This window comes from Plectropomus leopardus, chromosome 2, assembly GCF_026936395.1.
Source record: "Plectropomus leopardus strain MGB_pleo_1.0 chromosome 2, ASM2693639v1, whole genome shotgun sequence".
Classification (NCBI taxonomy): Eukaryota; Metazoa; Chordata; class Actinopteri; order Perciformes; family Serranidae; genus Plectropomus; species Plectropomus leopardus.
Window position 1 is genome coordinate 38,538,914 of NC_142177.1, and position 19,129 is coordinate 38,558,042.

At 37.9% G+C, this 19,129-nt stretch overlaps 1 protein-coding gene across 5 annotated transcripts in view; it reads right to left on the reverse strand.

The window, feature by feature from the left end:
• chd6 (chromodomain helicase DNA binding protein 6) overlaps positions 1-8,927 on the reverse strand; it is a 127,360-nt gene extending 118,433 nt beyond the window's left edge. For 2 of the 5 annotated variants that reach the window (XM_042510241.2, XM_088070299.1), the window contains exon 1: positions 7,270-7,566. The gene's annotated coding sequence lies outside the window, so the exon portion shown is untranslated. The other 3 variants (XM_042510233.2, XM_042510223.2, XM_042510214.2) reach the window with 3 other exon arrangements.
• Positions 8,928-19,129: the final 10,202 nt, after the last annotated feature.

The window sequence follows — 19,129 nt, forward strand, 5'->3', positions numbered from 1 at the left end:
ATCCAATCATAAACATCAAATATTTATTCATTTTCAGAATTGTAACACTTTAAATGCCAGGTTTTTGTCATGATGCCACTATGTTAGATGTTTCAGATAAAAAAAAAAAATGAATAGTTTACAATATACTACATACAAAGTAGATTTTCTCTCTTTTTTGGGATGATCACAGACTGGGATATGTTTGATTGTGACAGTGCACCTAGTGGAAACAGCATCTATTTTCTCCATCTGCCAAATATGGTAAAAATGACATCATCAGGTGGAAAATAGTAAAAATTACAAATCCCAAGCTAAAAGCCCAGAACGACACCTAGAAATAACATATTGCATGTTTTTAAGCTTTGATGGCTGTGAGATCAAAAACTGCAGTTTGAATGTGTTTCAGTGGAGCATATTTTGCACTTAACAGCATGAATGTGACAATTTAGTTTCCACAGTGTATTTTAGACTTATTGTAGGAGCTGAGCTGGGAATTCCAAGATTAAACAAAAATTCACAATCCTGCCAAAATGTATGCCATATGCATGAACACAGCCAATATTATCAAAAAAATAAAGAATACAAAGTGCTTACAATATGCCAAACAGTCCCTAATGTAACTATGAGTAACTCCTATTGATAAATGCATAATTTTGACTCATAAAATGGTTGGCACTCATACATTTTGCTGCCCTCGGTAACTGTCTTGTTCCTGTATAGAATTTATGTCGCAGTGACTAGATATCAACTTTGCACAGCTGCTTTCTCGGCCAAAAACACAAAACAAGTGAGGAATAAGAGAGGAGAGCCTTCAATCCAGCTAACTGAGATCCTGACTGACATTAACTGAGACCCTAAACTGAGATTCACTTGTTTGAGACAAAACTCTCCCGTCTCCACCCACCGAAGTGCCAAATTACAGATAAAATAAAACATCTTCTTAACATCAGTGAGAGTGTAAAAAGTTTTCTGCTCTCTCATCCCACTCGATTCTTTTGGCAGAAAACAAAACAAAACATCAGAGTCAGACTGGGTGAAAGACGCTGTGCGAACCTTTTACAGTGTTTCTAGTTATTTGAGTTTACTCACAGTCGCCTGTCACCGCAGACACTTAGAGCTGAACACTGAACCTGTGACTCTGAACTGAGCGAATGGTACAGACGCACCTGTTCAAAGGTCTGTAAAGCACCTATTTTTCAAGTGCCATCTGAATAAAGGTTAGTAAACTTTTGTGGCTTCATCTGAAAGAACTGAATCACTCAATGATCACAGAGATTTGACACAAACTGGAGCAGTTGTTCAGTTTTCTGGTTGATTTAACAGTTTGATCTAAGACAGCCGTACATCTGCAAAGATCTGGGGAGGCAAACTGAGAAACAAAAGGTGTTTGACGATATAATTTGACTCAAATTACTGGGTTGATCGTCTTTTTCAGACCCACTGGATACATCACGAGTGTATACTACAAGGTGTAACGTTTCGAGATGCTCCGATTCTGAAATTTTTGGTGGATTCAATGTTTAAAAAAACAATTTGGGCGATACTGATTCAAATGTTTTTTTGTTGTTTTAAAATGTATTATGTACACAGCTCAGCTGCTCTTAGAAAGATAATAATGTTCAGTATTGATAGATTCTGTCACAGAGCTTTTAACTGCAGCTTTATGTCTATTGTACTGTATATTGGGAGGTGTTTAAAATGTTTAATTTTAACATTAGAAACACATTTCAAATTTATTTCTAGTGCACCACCACTAACCAGCAAAACAAGCAATTTCCAGGCCTGGAAACGTTTTAGAAAATTAATTATACACTTAAAGTTTTGGAAAAGTCATGGAAATCTGTTTCAGAAACCCGCATGATAACACACGATGAGCTCAAGGACCACTGAAATTTGGAAAATCCAACCAAAACTTCTGTTTTTACTTTTTAAGGCTTTGATAAATGGTGTCGTTTTGGTGACATGCCTTTAATGTTTTCCTCAAAAAAATAAATAAATAAATAAGTCGCCAAAAACTTTTTAAGGAAAAAAAACATTTTCATCAAAAATCAACATTTTTAAATAAAACCTGGCATCAAAATAAATACACAATGCAACCATTTAAAGTAATATTCCCTTCTCCTAAGCCGAAATTAAAAACGTCAAAAATATTTGAAATGCCTCCCCTTTTTCACACCATCTTCTCTGCTCTCAAAAATAACAAGCCGCTAAATTATATTGAAATTTTAAGGTCTAATACTGTTCTGAATTCACTTTTTTAATAATATCATTGGAAAAAGCTGTTATATAGTAACGAAGAAAAACTGATGAGGAGTATTTCAGAGAATTAATGGTCTTAAAATTTGATACAAAGTTGTGGAAAAGTCATGGAAAGGTCCTGGAAATGAATTGTTAAAAATGTATGTATGAACACTGTAACAGCCACCCTAAAAATTAACACAACTGCATTAAAACTTCTCTGATGACGTCAACAAAAACTGAAATAAATTCTTCCAAAATGTAGAATCAGTGGCAGATCTGTCGCACTGGATGATATTAAATTGTACATGTGATCCTAAAAAAGTGGCCAGGGAGTGTGGTGTCGTTGCTTATCTGTCCTGATTGATTATTAAGGGCCGCATTCCAAACATGTTTGCTGTTGCTTTTCTCTACAACAGCTGGATCCTTGAAATCCTCCCCTGTTGGATGATATATGTTGCATCAAGTTTAAGCAGTAATTTTTTGTAAAATGACAGAACAGGGTAACCAGTACATACATATAAAGTTTTTTAACTTTATATGTTCAAAACTGGACCTTAATTGTCAAATATAAAAAAAATGACCAAGTATTACCACTGGAAACACACTTATTACCAAATAAACATCAATAGTGTGAAGGCGTGCTCTAACGGAAAGGTTGCATAATTAACGTCAACACTTGCTGGTGTTTGAATCTACAAACAGCAGCTGAAAACATGTGCCGTCATGTTTTTATCCTGCATCAGTATGAACATAAAAACACACGATTATTTTAATTCTTAGTGTGTTGTGACATTTACACATTAGGGATGTCTGCATGTACTCAACTGCCCTTTAAATGTGCTACCCTCGCTGGTCAGCACCACAACATCTCGTCCGTTGAACTTATTATTTCAATGATTACTTCGTGCAGTTGTGTTTGGCCAGTAAAATTCCTAAAGATTTATTTCTCTAAAGAAAGTTGTTTTCAGTAAATCTTGTTAATTTTTATTGAGTGAGTTGTTGTCATGTTTTAAAAATGTGATGAAGATGCAAAGTGCCACACATTTATGCTGCAAAACATCACAATTCGATGCATATTAGAGCTACATAACATTAAAAGTTACAAAAAAAACTATAAATAAATAAATCCATAGAGGATTCATGTAAAGATACACACAAGAAAATCCCATGACTTTTTCCAAAAACATTCAAGGATTTTACTGATTCCATGACTTCTCCAGGCCTGGATAACAAGCTCATGGAATCTCAGGAGACTTTGTAGGTTTTCTGTGTTTATGGGAACCTTGTGAAGTAATGTGCAGCCACAGCTCTGCAGCGGCAGTAAAAAGTGACAAAGACTGAACAAAGTAGGCAGACACACTCAGATTCGTCCTACAGTCCACGCTGCACGACACCAACACGAAGTCCACACGCAAACAACACAACACGGCCAAAAACAGAGCCGGGCGCCTCAAAGCCTGTGAGGTGTTTCACCGCTGGGTCACCATGCTGCCTCATGATGAAACTCACACCACATTTACACAACGTGTTCAAGGAGGGATCATCACGTCGTTATGTCCCCTCGCCGTTCTGTACAAAAAGATACGGCGGAGGAATTAGAGTTGTCTTGCCTTTGAGCCGCCACAAGAGGTAGTAACATCGTCGAAACAGAGTGTGTTAGTAGAGTTAGCAGCTAACTGCTGCAGCTGAAAATGTCCACAAATGAGGAAAACAATGAGGTCCAGGTGCACCTTAACCTCTGAGCAGAGGACGAGATCCGCTTCCATGTAGCAGGGACGATAAATGATCGTTATTGGAAATGTTATACCATTGTTATTGTTTAGAAAGCACTGCAGAGCGTACGTTATATGTCACACTACAGGCAGACACTTGTGTTAAATGTCACACTTGTCACGCCTCTTTGCACAATGTTGGCATGCTGTCCAAAAATCACACACTGGAGCGGCACGATGTCGTTTGGTTCTGTGGAAAAAATGCAAAGGAAGCCGAAAGAAGGGACTTCGTAGCCCAATCTCTGTGTGAAAAAGGCTTTATTGTCAACTTCCCTTTAAACGGCAGGTAAATTAGTTGTTAGAAAAATCCCCATCACAAATATACACTACTGTCTCTACTTCTAGTATGTCTTATTGTTGTGGGACACCAACACAACGTCCACACGCAAACAACACAGCAAGACCAAAGCAGAGCCGGACGCCTGAGGGGTTTAACCGCCGGGACACCGATCCGCCTGGTGAAGAAACACTGCAGCTAGGATGAGATATGATAACATCCCAGAAAATTTCACTATATACCATATTTAACTATTATTATTATTATCTACAATGACCCTTAAAAGGAATAAAAACTGAAGGTTTTCTCTGACTGACCAAGCGCTCACCACTACAACCCAAACTGTCACATGAGGAGAATTGAACCAGCAACTTTTCACTCACTTACATGTGTAAGTAAATTAAATACAGCCCCGTGTACAGCTGCAGACTGATGTGCCGAACACAGATTTAAGGAAAAAATATGAAGAGAACAAAGTGTTCACTCTAACCGCTAAATGTACTGGGGAAACGTATTATTTATATATTCACAATCCCTGCATTAAACAATAAAGAATCAAATCGAACCAGCGACCTTTCATGCCCACTGCAAAGCTAAAGCGTCACTCTAAGATGAGAAATTAAGTCATTCCCGTCTACAGCCGCAGACTGTTGTGCCTGATAGAGGACTTAAAGGCAAATATGTGGATTATAGAAATAAACTGATTTTTCATATTCATTTACCCATTAAAGGGATAGTTTAGCTTTTTTAAAGTGGAGTTGTATGAAGTAATTATAAACAGACAGTATATTACAAACAGTAGATATCAGTCGGCACACCCCCAGTTTGGAGAAGCAGACGGAGTCGGACATGGACGCTAAGCAATGTACTGCCGTGGACGGGTCAGCAGTGAAACTATCTAAACTAGCTATCTAAAATATACATATTTCAGTGTCAGTGTGCACTATGTCAAAAGTGTTTTCACTGCTTTACCTTTCTGTCCGACAGCCCGCTGCTGTTCCCATCTATGCTCAAAACCAAGAGACTCAACTGAGAAAAACGGTCATTTCAGCTCACTGAGCTCAGGGGCTGCTGGTCTGTCGATCAGTTGGCGTTATTGTGTGACTTTGGTGAATCCGAATAAACCATTTAAAACACCAAAGTCACACAATAACAAACAAACTTGCTGAGGCAGCAGTAGACCAGCAGCTCCTGTGTTCAGCTGGGTTTAATCTCTGCTTTTCTCAATCGAGTCCGGCTTTAAAGAGATCAATTAACAGCTTCAATTTCCCGATGGAAAACACTGTCTGACATTAAAATGCGAAAATATTCTCAATTTTGTCTTAAAAAAAGCACCAAATATTTTAAATGAAAAAAATCCCAACAAAAACTTATGAAAAAAAGAGGCCAAATGTTATTAAAGAAAACATACTTTTCAATCTGCAAAACACAGGAACACAGAAACTCACTAATTATTTCCAGAACATTCAAACTAACTAAAGGGTCCATACGGTCATGACAAACCTGGAAAAGTCATGAAATTTGCAAATAGCAATTTCCAGGCCTGAAAAAGTTTTGGAAAACTAAATACACCCTGAAGGTTTTGGAAAAGCCATGAAAATCTCTTTCACAACCCTGTATAATAACGCATGATAGGCTCAAAGATGGTTGGAAATTTGAAAATCCAACCAAAACTTCTGTTTTTACAGTTACTAGCTGTGATATATGGCATTATTTTGGTAACATGCCTTCCATGTTTTCTTCAAAAATCACCAATAATTTGTAACGTACAAAGGCTTTGTTCTTGCTGCAGCGGCTGCAGGTTTGAGTCTGACCTCAGCCCTTTTCTGCATGTCTTCCCCTCTCTCGCTAATTTTCATGATATATGTCACGTCAATAAAGGCCAAAAAGCCACAAAAAATAATCTAAAACAAACAAAAAATTACCCAAAATTTGCTAACAAAACTCCAAAATATTTTCTTTGAAAATCACTAAAATTTCAACAACAAACATCACCAAAATGTGTACTTTGAAAACATTTTTAAATTTAAAATAAATACAAAATACAACAATTTAGAGCCACATGCCCGTCTTCTAAGCCAAAATAAAAAAGCACAGCTTCCTCCACAGTGCTTAAAAAAATATTTGACATGCTTCTCCCTTAATGCACTACACCCTCCCCTCTGATAAATAACAAACAGTCCCTAAATTGAATTTAAATTTTCATTTCTAATCCTGTTGTGAATTGATCATTTTTCAAAATAATAAAAAGCTATTAAAAGTAACAAATAAGGAGTATCAATGACCGTTTCAGAGAATGACTGGTCTTTAAAATTTGCCTCCAAGTCATGGAAATGTTTTGGTAAAAATATGTATGATAATTAATGAGTCAGACCTCAGTGATTTGTTTAGCTGTTGGCACACCCTTTTGTCTGCTGCCCAGGGAGGTGTCACACCTGGCCAGGTGAACGCACGAGGACAGACGGACCCCTACCACCACCTCATGACTCAATGTACTTGCATGACTCATTGTATGTCCACACACACACACACACACACACACAGACACACACACACCTGGCTGCTACAGCTACACACGTTTCAGGAGGCTAACCGGCTAACAGCCTAGCTTTGAGGTTTTGGCTGTATAATGAATGCTAGCAGACGCAGGGGCTAACACACAGCTAGCCTCAACGTTGCAAGCCGCCGGATTGCCACAAGTTGGGAGAGAGAGAGAGAGCTGTGAGGAAATAAAAAGAAGTTCCCGGCGAGCAGAAAGCGGGATGAAAAACACACAACACACACCGACAGAGAAAAGGAGACACTGTGTCCTATTTCATGTTAGCACCCGCTGCTACCCGAGCTAGCTCTCTGCGCTAGCTGCTCTGTAATGTCACTGCATCGCTGTTGTAAATACATTATAACAGCCCCGTCTCCTTTACACGTGTGGACAGCCTCTAAAAACTCCTTCTCGGGGACATCTCTCCACCGAAAAACCCTCCCCGGCGGACTGCTCACCTGCTCCGGACACCGGACACACGCTCTCACCGGCGAGACATCACCCCGGTTAGCCCGAAAAAACACTGGCGCTTTTTATTTCCAAGGACACAAAATCGCCATGACAGTTTAGAAAAATGCATAAAAAATTAGCAGGCAGGGGAGGGAGGGGAGAGAGAGGAGTGAGAGATGGGGAGGTGAGAGGAGGGAGGGGAGGGGAGAGGAAAGAGGAGGAGGAGGGATGAAAAGAGGAGGAGGAGTGTGCAATATCTATTTAATCCACATAAAGCTAGCAGGAGTTTGCTCAGTCTGGATGTCCTGCACGGTTTGCTTCTCTCACACAAAAAGTTAAAGGGCGCTTCTTACCTAAAATGGCCACTGCAGCAGCCAAAACACAAACAGCTTTTTCTTTTTTTTCTTTTTTTTTTTGGTGGAAGTTTAGCGGCAGCGGCGGCGGCGGTGTGGCTGCTGCAGCCAGCCTAACCTTACACCGTTTGGACCCAGCAGCAGCTCCGCGTTTCACATTTTTCCATTGGCTGCAGCCTCGCGCAGCTGGCTCCGTGCATGTTTCCATTGGCCCTGCAGCTGTCATGCAACCCGACCGGGTTTGTCTGAGAGCTATCGCGGCAGCCCCCAGGCAACACCATTGTGTATTGTGTGCGTTTTTCCCTTCCTGGTGATTCGCATTGATGTGAGGCTCACGCGCGTTGTTTGTTCTGGGTGGTGTTTTTGTTGTCCTTACCGCAGACTTGCAGGGAAATCCTTCTCACTGCTTCCCTCCGCGCCGCACCGCACCGCACCGCCCGGCTGGCTCCTGCTGTCATTGAAGAGAAAGAGGAGGAGGGGGGAGAAAAAAACAAGAGGGGAGCGTTCAGTTTTCAACCCCCCCGATGCAACAAAACGAAGGGGTTTACATTTCTCCTCTGCTGGCCGCATCCACCAATCATGTCGCTTTTTGCTCCTCCATCATTACCGGGTTTGAAGGGCGGAAGAAAAGAAATAAGACATTCCACGTCTTTTGCAGATCAGGTTGCGTTTCCCGGATGTTCCGTTTTGTTTGGTGGATTTCAAATGTGAGCGGCTGTGTTTATTGAAAGCGCTTGTTTTTTTAGGGGGATTTGGGGCTATAATGCTGGTGAGGAGTTGGTTTTCTTTTTGCCGGCTTTTCAAACTTCAGCTAAAGTCTGGGGGGCTTTCTGATCCCAGCCAGACACTGTCTCCGTTTATGTGGACGAGAGAAAGGCACAATACAAAAGTGATTCACTCTAGGAGTTGTTTTTGTACTTTTAAGGTGTCCGAGTGCAAAAACCAGCATCCAAATAGAGCCTCTTTATTTAAAAAAAAAAATGGAGGATCCCTGCATCCACAAACAGAGGTCATAGCTAAACTCCTAATGTTGTGAAATCCTACAAATGTGCTAAAGTCCAAGATATAATTCAAAAATCCAACAAATGTCCTTAATCAAAGAAATGTCCCAAACTCCTAGAAACATTCTAAAATCCTAAACTCCGATAAATGTCCTAAAATCCTAGAAACATCCTAAAATCAGAGGAATGTCCTAATATCCTGGAAAAGTCCCAAAATCCAAGAAATAAAAATTAAATAAATTCCCCAAAACATCCTAAAGTCCTAGAAAAGTCCTTGAGTCCTAAACACGTCATAAAATAGGCTACTAGAAATGTCCCAAAATTCTAAAAAAAAAAAATCCTCAAATCTTACAAAAGTGCTTAAATCCAAGGAATGTCCTAAAACCCCAGAAATGTGGTGAAATAAAATTTTAAATTTTAAAAAAGTCCTAAAATCTAAGAAATGTCCGAAATTCCCAGAAACATTGTAAAATCCTGGAAAAGTTCTAAAATCCGAGAAATGTCCTAAACTCCTAGAAAAGTCCTAAAGTCAGAGGAATGTCCTAAAATCCTAGAAACACACACAGTTTATATTGGGGGCTATTTTTGTTGTCCGTACCTTAGACTTGCAGGGAAATCCTGCAAGAACAAAACAGGAGCAGAGAGGGAAAAATGAGGGGAGCATTCAGTTTTTTAATCGTTTAAATTTCTCTTGTTTGTTAATATGAATGCGATGTGCGCTTGTTTTTAGGGGTCTTTTAGGCCCAAATGCTGATGAGGATTTGTTTTTTGTGGACATTTAGTCTGGCTCCTTATCCAACTTCAGCTGAAGTCAGTCACTGGTTACCTATACGTGGAAGAGTTAAAGCAATGATACTCAATGAACAGCCTGCGGGCCAAATCTGGCCCCTGACGGGCTCTGGGTGGCCCCCCTAACCATTTTATAATTCACAATAAAAAATAAAGTGACTCCCACCGGGAACAGTGTTTGTACTTTTAGTCTCTATGAGGTGCCAGAGTGCATAAAACAACATTAAACTAGAGCTTGTTTATAAAAAAGTGCCAGGGCAGGATCCCCTGCACCCTCTGCAAGAGGTCCAGCTAAGCCCATAATGTCGTAAAACTCTAGAAATGTCCTAAATGTCCAAAAATCCAAGCAACGTCTTTAAATCCCAAAAACATCCAAAAATGCAGGGAAAAACAAAACTCTTAGAAAGGTCCTAAACTACAAGAAATGTCCAAAATATGGGGCGCTCAGTGGATAGAGTGGGCGCCCCATGTACAGAGGTTTTGTCCTCACCGCAGCCGAAGTGGATTCAAGTCCAGCATCGGCCCTTTGCTGCATGTCCCCTTTCACACTTAAACTGTTCTATCCATTAAAGGCAAAAAATTATCTTTATTGTTGTAGAAAAGAGGGATCGTTCAGTTTTCAACCGGCCAAAATGAAACTAAACGAAGGGGTTTACTTTTCTCCTCTGCTGGCTGCATCCACCAATCAAAAGTACTTTACAGGTCTCTCTCTTTTTGCTAAGCCCCCAACATCCTAAAAATCCTAGAAACACCTGAACACAACAATTCCCAACAAACTTGATTTAAGAAAAGTAACCATTTAAAATAAACATTCATGATTTATAACAATTTAATATATTATTGCTCTGTTGTTAAAATGGTTGAGCACCAGAAACTTTGAGGTTAGGACTTGACGCTTGTGTGCAAAGACTTGAGATTTGCAAAACAATGACTCGGCCCTATCGACCAGAGTGACAAATCAAAACTTTGTTGGCAACTGTGGTGGAGAGAACTGGGAAGTTGTGGCCCGGACACGTTTGACTCCAGATATGTTGCATTCATGGTGTAAATGTGTCACAAATATGGAAGCACACAGGTTTCATCATGAGGATAAATAACATGAATGTGTAGGCGACACTGGTCTAGCAGATAATGCTGCTGTAAACAAAAAGTTAGTTTGACCCTTTGAGCAAAGAAAGAAGAAAACATTATCAAGAAATTAGTAAAAAAAAAAAAAGAAAAAAAGAAAAAGAAAATTACCTGAACATTGTTTTTTTTACAGAGAAAGAAGTAAAAAAAAAGAAAATTGCTTTGAAAAAAATCTAACTCTGAAACATTATTTTAAATATGTAATTATGATAATTAAAAATATAGTTTTCCCTAGCTATTGTTCTTTTCCCTTAGACATTTTCACTAACTTTTTAAAAAAAATCTTAATATATAAACGTATTACAGTTTGTTGAAAACTTCATGGCGAGTCCCTCATCTTTTTTTAATTTATTTTTTTTATTTTTTAAAATACATCACAACAACTTGCTCTGGGTTCAAAGGTTTATTCTTGTAAAAGGCATCTGAAAGCAGCACAAGAAAAGTTTTGTCACAGTCTGATACATGAATCCCGACTCGTGATCCACCTGTGAGGTTTTTCTGGAGCTTTCAGCCACATCACACGCTCTTAATCAGCGGAGGGATTTTGCTCGGTCGACATGCAAATTTGTGGTTGTTACTCCATCAGCTGTTAATGAACCGTCATCCGATCTGTCCTGAGAGCATCAAAGCAAATCAGCACCTGCTGTTTCCGCTGACGTCCAGTGATTTAACCTCTCACCTGGCTGCAGTGACGTACAGGTGTTACTCCGAGGTGTGACATCACGGTCGGGAGTGTTTACAGGTGCAACACTTGTGACTACACCAAAACACAACCAGAGAGACCCTTTAACCCTTTGAAACCTGAATCGACATCACTTTTCCTGTGTTCAGATGCCTTCACAAGCATTTAAACCTTCAAAATCTGAGAATGTTGGTTTACTTTTGTATGAAAAGATCAGAAAAAAAGGCAATAATTGGGGCACCTGGTGGCTCAGTGGATAGAGCAGCACTCCATATACAGAGGTTATATCCTCGCCGCAGCAGCCGTGGGTTCGATTCCTACCTCAGCCCTTTGCTGCATGTCACCCCCTCTGCCTTTCACGCTCAAACTGTCCTGTCCATAAAAGGCAATAAAAGCCCAAAAAAACAAAGAAGAAAAAAGGCAGCAAGCAACTTGGAACTATTGTGCAAATTAGAAGAGCTTGCAAGATTTGGAGAAAAAAAAAAATTAAAAAGAATTAAAAAGTTATGGAAACATGTCCCCAAAACTATATTTAAAATAATCATAATTTTATATATATATATATATATATATATATATATATACATATATATTACAGAATTATTATTATTATTTTTAAGCATTTTTAAAGTAATTTCCTTCTTTGTTTTTGTTTGTTTTTTGCTTTTTTGTTTTGTTTTTCTTCTATTGTTTGGTTGCTCATTGCCTTTTACCCAATGTTTTTTGTAAGAAATCAACACATTTGCTCAGGTTTCAGGGAATTAAATAATTTTGTCTTCGATATGGTTCCTCACATCACTTCTTCTCCCTGATTAAAAAATGCAGAATGTGTTTATGATGCAAACATTGTTAGTTAGTTGTACAAAGCAAGCTGTCTCCTGCAAAGTCCACTCTCAGTGTTGGTGCTCTGTACGTGTCGGGGTTTCTGTGTTGCAGATTCTGGATTCTGATTGGCTGCCAAACTAGACTCTGATGTCACAGAGTCATGCTTGTACACGTCTTAAACTTAACGTGAGCACAGAGAAAGTTTCAGACCTGCAGAGTATGAACGTTTTAAAAAAAATAAATAGCCAAATGATGAAACAATATGCAAAATTAATTTCTGAGTGGTGAGACTTTAAAGGGAAATTTTGGTATTATTTAACCTGGACAATATTTTCCAATGTTTTTGTTTGTTTGGTTGTTTTTTGTTTTGGTTTTTTTGTCCAGGTGTCTTCTTATCAGGGACATTGATAATTCAGAAACTGTAAAAAAAAAAAAAAAAAAAAATTTTTTCTACAGAAGATAGAAAATGTATTAATTCATTTAGTTATCATTTACTCACTTCTTCTTTAACTGTATTTGTATATGATTATGTATGTAGGTATCTTCTTCAATATGTACAATATGTCTATTGTTTGTATTTATACTTTCTACAATTGTCATTCTTAGGAGCTGTGTAAAAGTTTTAATACTGCTGCTGTTTCTGGTGTTTAAAGGAAAAAATAAAAATAAAAAGTGAAAATATATAATTCAGTTGAAGAGAATAATCTCACATTTGAAGGTGCATTAATTTATATTTTAACTGAGTTTTTTTAAATTATGGACATTAACACAAGTTACAGCTACATACTACATGATCTGAGCTTCAGATTCATGTAGAGTATCTGGAGTTTGAAACAAATCCTGCTGCCACACCAGGCTTTTTCCTGAGACATATCCAGTAACTTCTGCTTCCCGCTGCAGGTCTACCTTTCTATAGGTCCCAGGAAGGTTTGGGAAAGCTTACAAGAAAATATCAAAGGTTTGGGCGGATGCGTCAAAAAGTTACAAAGCAGCGTTCATATTAAGTTATTGATAATTTACAGAGATATTGCATGCAATAGTCCACCCTCCACCTTCTCTTCACATTATTTGTGCTTTCCCTGAATAATGACATCAGGTACATCCCCACTAATAAGCATTGCAGTATTTCCTGGTTAAGTGTGAGGAGACATTAGTAAGAACAGGAGAGAGCACATGTACTGCAGATAAACAGTAAACTTGAAGTTATTACAGTAAGTATAAAGCTGACATAAAAAGGCAGTTATACGATGACTCGCATTTATGAGCCAGTGGTTATCAGGTTTACAGATGAGCGCTCTCATTAACATGTTGGACATGTAGCTGCTGCTCTTACACACACAGTGACAGTGAGGCAGGAAGCAGCTCAGTGTGTTTCTTTAGGACATGTTTGCAGGACAAACTCCTGTGACAGGAATCCAATGTGTGACCTTTCAAAGCACGCCAATACCTTCAGCACACGTCGTTAGAAAAAGCATAGTGCACTGCATGTGCTTGTGACAGTGCCTTTGTATTGACAGAATCGCAGTACCTGTGTTTACCCTCAGCCGCACCAGCAATGTTCTTCAAGGTTTATTAGACTAAAGGTCATTGTTTGAAATGCTGACCGTCCCTTTAGGCAGTTATGAAAATCGTCCAATAAAGCAAAAGTAATTTCAAAAGTCAGAGTTTAGATATGGTTGTTTAGGTCAGAGAAACTTTACTCGCTTTGCTTTAGAGGCACTTCTGCAAAATGACAAGAAGCCAGGATCCAGTCACAGCAGACCCAAACATGTTTCCAGGATTTTAGGACCTTTTTCAGATTATAGGACGTTTCTAGGATTTAAGGACATTTCTCAGATTTTAGGACATTTCTTGGATTTAGGATGCTTCTAAGATTTTAGGACTTTTCTCTGACTTAAGGATGTTTCTAGGATTTTAGGACATCTCTATACAACAGAATAATTCTTGGATTTTAGGGACATTTCTCAGATTAGAGGACATTTGTAGGATTTAAGGACATTTGTAGGATTTAAGGACATTTCTAAGTTTGACGATATATCTCTGATTTTAGGCCGATTCCAAGATATTAGGGCACTTTTAGGATATAAGGACGTTTCTAGGATTTGAGGGCATTAAGTACTTAGCTAGGACCTCTGTAAGGGGGTGCGGGGATCCTCTGCTGGAGCTTTTTTTTTTATAAACAAGCCCTATTTTGATGCCATTTAATGCACTCTGGCACCTTATTTATACTAAAAGAACAAAAACGATTCCCAGTGTGAATTTTTTTTTACTGTGACTTAGAAAATGGTTGGTGGGCCACCCGGCACCTAATTGGGGGTCATATTTGGCCAGCGGGCCGTATGTTGAGTATCACTGGTTTAGGTCAACAAGCAGAGTCATCCTTGGGTGCTATATGAAAGGCAGAGATCACTGATACAGAATGTAAATTTGCAAGCTATATGGGTCTGTTATAATTTTAGAGTGAACAGATGAACAAAAAAATCCCCCAAAACTGTATTTAGCAATATCACAAATCTCCACTGGCTGGTTTTTCATCAGCGTAAACTCTGTCAGTGCATATTAATAATCGTTTTTCAGAGCTCAGCAACGACATTCTGTTTCTAAAGACTCATTTTTTCACTATTTGGCCATGATTTTATGTTTATATGCACTTTGTCAACTCTGCTTATTCATGAGCACTTCTCAAACACAATTACTCTAATTGTTATTATTGCGATAACATAATAAAACTCTGATTTTCAAAGACTTGCATTTGTCTGTTCAGTTACAGACTGCTGCACTAAGATCTTTATTTATAAGCTTTTGCAGATCTGAGAGGCCTCATTAGGAAAAGTGTTTTGCCAGATTTCATTACACGGTCATTTCAAAGAATAACGTAATCATAATCAAGTGCCTATTCCCGGGGTAATGATGGGAATTAGTTTTACTTTTTGATGAAACAAAGACAGATAGACCACTGATTCAAACACCAAAATAATGTTGTTATGATCTGCAGCTTTGCCCTGCATTGCATCATGAGCCCAGTCTGTGAAAATACAGAGTATATGACTTAAAACATAAAACATCAGGTTTTGCTCACAAAATCAACCTGAAATGAAAAAAGACGTTTCTGATTCTTGGTGGTCCTATAACATGGCATCCCAGCTTTGAAGACATCACATTTTCAGAGTATTATGTAGCGGATGTTTCAACTTTAGATTAAAACTTAGTGTTTCAACAGTGCTGTTGTTAATGTGTTACATTTCAGCACAAATAACAAATCATTGTGGTTAGGAAAAGATCATGTTTTGGCTTAAAATACACAGTTTCGATGGTACAATCCTGGTTAGAAATGCAGCGATGTCTTGGTAAAAACAAGAACAAACACAGACAGACTAAATGACGATATTTCTCCCTTATCAAGTACTGTAAGTGTGCTCTTGAGCAAGGCACACCGCCCAGCTGTTTCAGATGCCACTGCAGCGGACGCAGAACAAAGTGGTTCTGAATAACTATGTACATTCAACAACACCTCCCTTGATACGCAGATTGGAAATCATTGGCTTGATATTTAAACACAAAACTTAAATTTCATGAAAAAAAGGTTGCTTGCATCAGACAGCAATTCTTTTTACTTCAGTCTCAGAATTAAAAAAGGATCTTACTGAGCTGAACAGCAAATATCATCTTCTGAGCCAAAAGTATGTATGACAAAGTTAATATTTTTTAAAAGAACATTTTACTGAAATTATGCAGCTTTGAGCTTAATGCTAAACTGTATTTAGTGAACATTATTTCTACTACAATCTGTTTCTGTTCAAAGATTACAGACATTTTACAATAAATTTGACGTTAGATGCATAAACTTTTGGATCTTAACAGCTGAGAAGAGGAGACAGGAGTGCTCAGATTATTCATTAAATTAGGAGTTATGTTATAATCCTAAATGATGTAATTTCAAGGTCAGCTGTTACAGAAGTGGAGAACGTGGACCATATTTGCAATAAATTGTATTTTTCTTATCTTGTGATCTGGAGATCATGAGTTAACTGTCTCATCTCAGGTTATTTTCTGATAATAAGAACATTACAGTGACAAAATGTACAAGTTAATAAGTTGATTTTTTTCCAAACTTTTATTTTAAAGTTTTCTGGTAACTCCATATTATATTTACATTTAATTGTTCTTGAATCAACAAATGTTCATGGCTTCATTATTAAACCCTCAGGAACCCAACAACAGCTAACATTAGCCTGATAGCTTCTCAGCTGTTCAGCTTATCACTATTGACTTGTTTATTTACTTTGCCGTTTCTTTTATGACTTATATTTTTGTGTTTTCTGATTGAACTTCATCCTCTGGTTCCTTTTCTTTTTGTTTCATCCGCTCAAGTTTCACTCACACAAAAGTAAAATATGTTTGGATCACCCTTTGAAACCTGAGCAAATCGGTTGGATTTCCTTCAAAAATGTGAGGGAAGGCAACAAGCAACTTAACAAGACACAGCCCAAAGATCAGAAAAAAATGTGTGTGTGCATTTTCTAATGATCCTTCCCTCTTTTTAAAACTAATTTTAAAAGAAATCAAACCATTTTGCTCAGTTTTCAAAGCTTTAATAGCTTGTGAAATTTGTCTGAATGCAGCACAAGACGACTGATGTCGATTCAGGTTTCAAAGGGTTAACGCTTCAATAATTACCACAGTTTAACTCTCACAGGCTTATCAGTGTTGCTCAGCACTTCCTCTGCTTTGCATCTTGAAAGAATCAGTGGAAACTCTACTTCTACTTTTCTACAGTCAGGTGTGAAAGACTGTTGCACTGCATTTAGTTGAATTTGTCCTTATTTGATCTTACAGTTTAACAAAATTAAACAAGTGTGTAATCACTAATATGTTAGTGTTAGGGTTAGGGTTAGGGTTAGTTTTGTCAGCACTGTTGCTGATTTCTGCAGTGCATGAATAAACAATTTAAGTAGGGTGCTACACTGCTCCTGACTTTTTGTAAAATAGCAATGTAAAACTACACTTCTAGAGTCCCTGAGCGTTTTATCTTTTTCTTTTGAAATCTTTTGTAGAATTGCAGTGTGAAACATGTAAATGTTTTGAATAGAGGGGCAATGTCGCACATGCATGCAAATGCACACAACTGACCATCACCTGTTGAGAATGTGGTCAGTGTCTGAAAACGGAAAGTCAGCTTGATAAACTCGGATGACTTTTTTGTTTTTATGTAGACGGGAGTTTAGCACAGTTCATTTATACATACTTACCACATTGTAGACATAATAAACAACCTATGTAGGAAAAAGTGGTTAAAATTAAAGCAAGCTGAAATAACTGTGGTGCAACATACTGATTCTGACTATGTGTCCCAGCATAAATAAACCAACCCACACCAAAATAAAACACCACATCCCGTACCACAGAGTGTATCAGGAAGCCTCAGTGGGCACGGATGTTAAAACTAATCTCTTCCATCAGATGACAGACAGCTGCTGTCAAACACACATAAACACAAAACACACAACAAAGGGCATGACTGAACCCCAACCCATAAATAGAACGGATTTGATGATTTCCGTTAGTGAAATTATTTTGTTGATCGATTCAGCTGGAAAAACTGAGTCACCGTGTTTTGTGCCTGTTGCAGAAAGAGTTACAAATGAAAGGAAACTGATGTTTAATGAAAATATTGCTGAGAGCTTCTAACCACAGCTGACCAACTGCCACATGTCAAGGTTTATTAATACTCATAATAATAACACTACTACTACTAATAATAATAACACTACTAATAATAATAATAATTATCATTATTATTAACATATAGAAATAAAATAAAATAAAATAAAATAAAATAAAATAAAAATAGAAATAATAATAATTTTACAGCACTGGAAAAATAAGTTGCAGACAGGCCAGAAGCAGAAAACAAATAAAATAAATACAAATATAAAAGAAATATTAAACAACAGAAATATAGTAAATCTCATCATAATCACAGGTAACAATCATAATATGGTATAAAAATAAATAGAAGGTGGAATTAATTAAAAGCAAGAGCACAGAAATGGGTCTCGAGCTGCTTCTTTAAACTATCTTCAGAGGTTGCTTCTCTTATATGTATGGGCAGTCTGTTAAATGCAAAGGTTAAGGGTTAAATGCAAAGAAACTGTCCTGTAAGTCAAACTGACATTACTGCTACAGAACAAACTTTTTACAAATTTAAAAATCTCAGATTTTCTAAGTCAAGAGGTCGCATAGTCACATATTTGCACAGAAATGAAGGAGGGGTCCATTTTAAATCAGAGTGCTAAACGCTGTGAGGTGCAGTCACAGTGCAGCAAATGTTTCAGGCAGACAAGCATCCATGCATACATAATTAGTGTGCCAGCCATTGTAGATGTTTACCTGACTCTGTCTATGCTGCGTTTTCTAAATGATGGCTCTTCTGGGGGAGGAGAGATGAGAGCAGGGCTGCATCACGCATGTAAAAAACTAGGATTTCTGTTATACCTGAATGTGGATGTGAATATCAACCAGTGTGTTGCTGTTTTTATGGCTGTCCTGCTGTCTTTTGTAATAGCAAGAGAAGGCATCACACTTCACATACTGCAACTATCCTTCACTCATACTGAACCAGCCACTGCAGCCCATCTTTTATTAAAAGGTGTTAGACTGAGCTGAACTCACATAATTATTAAGATACCACTTGCTAGACTGGAATTTTACCGATGCAGTTCGGAGTTAAGTGATAGAAACACTAAACTAACCACATACTGTAAGAAAGTGACACATGTATCCTAAAAGAAAGAGAGTTGTGGTTTCACATTGCTCATTTTTGCATGGACGGTAAAATTACATTTTTTAGTAGGTTAATGTAATGATTTTGGCCATCACTCATCACTGAGATATTACGCTAAAAACTTTCTATCCTTGAGTTTATGAGCTGCAATCAAATCACTATTTCTGATCAGGGACATGCACAGACATTTTGAGGGGCTGAAAAAATAGCCTGAAAAAAGGGGAACACATTGGATTAGCCCCCTACAGAATAGCACTTGGAGGGTGTGGTGGAGTATTTTTTCTGCAGAGACTTTCAGTAAACGAT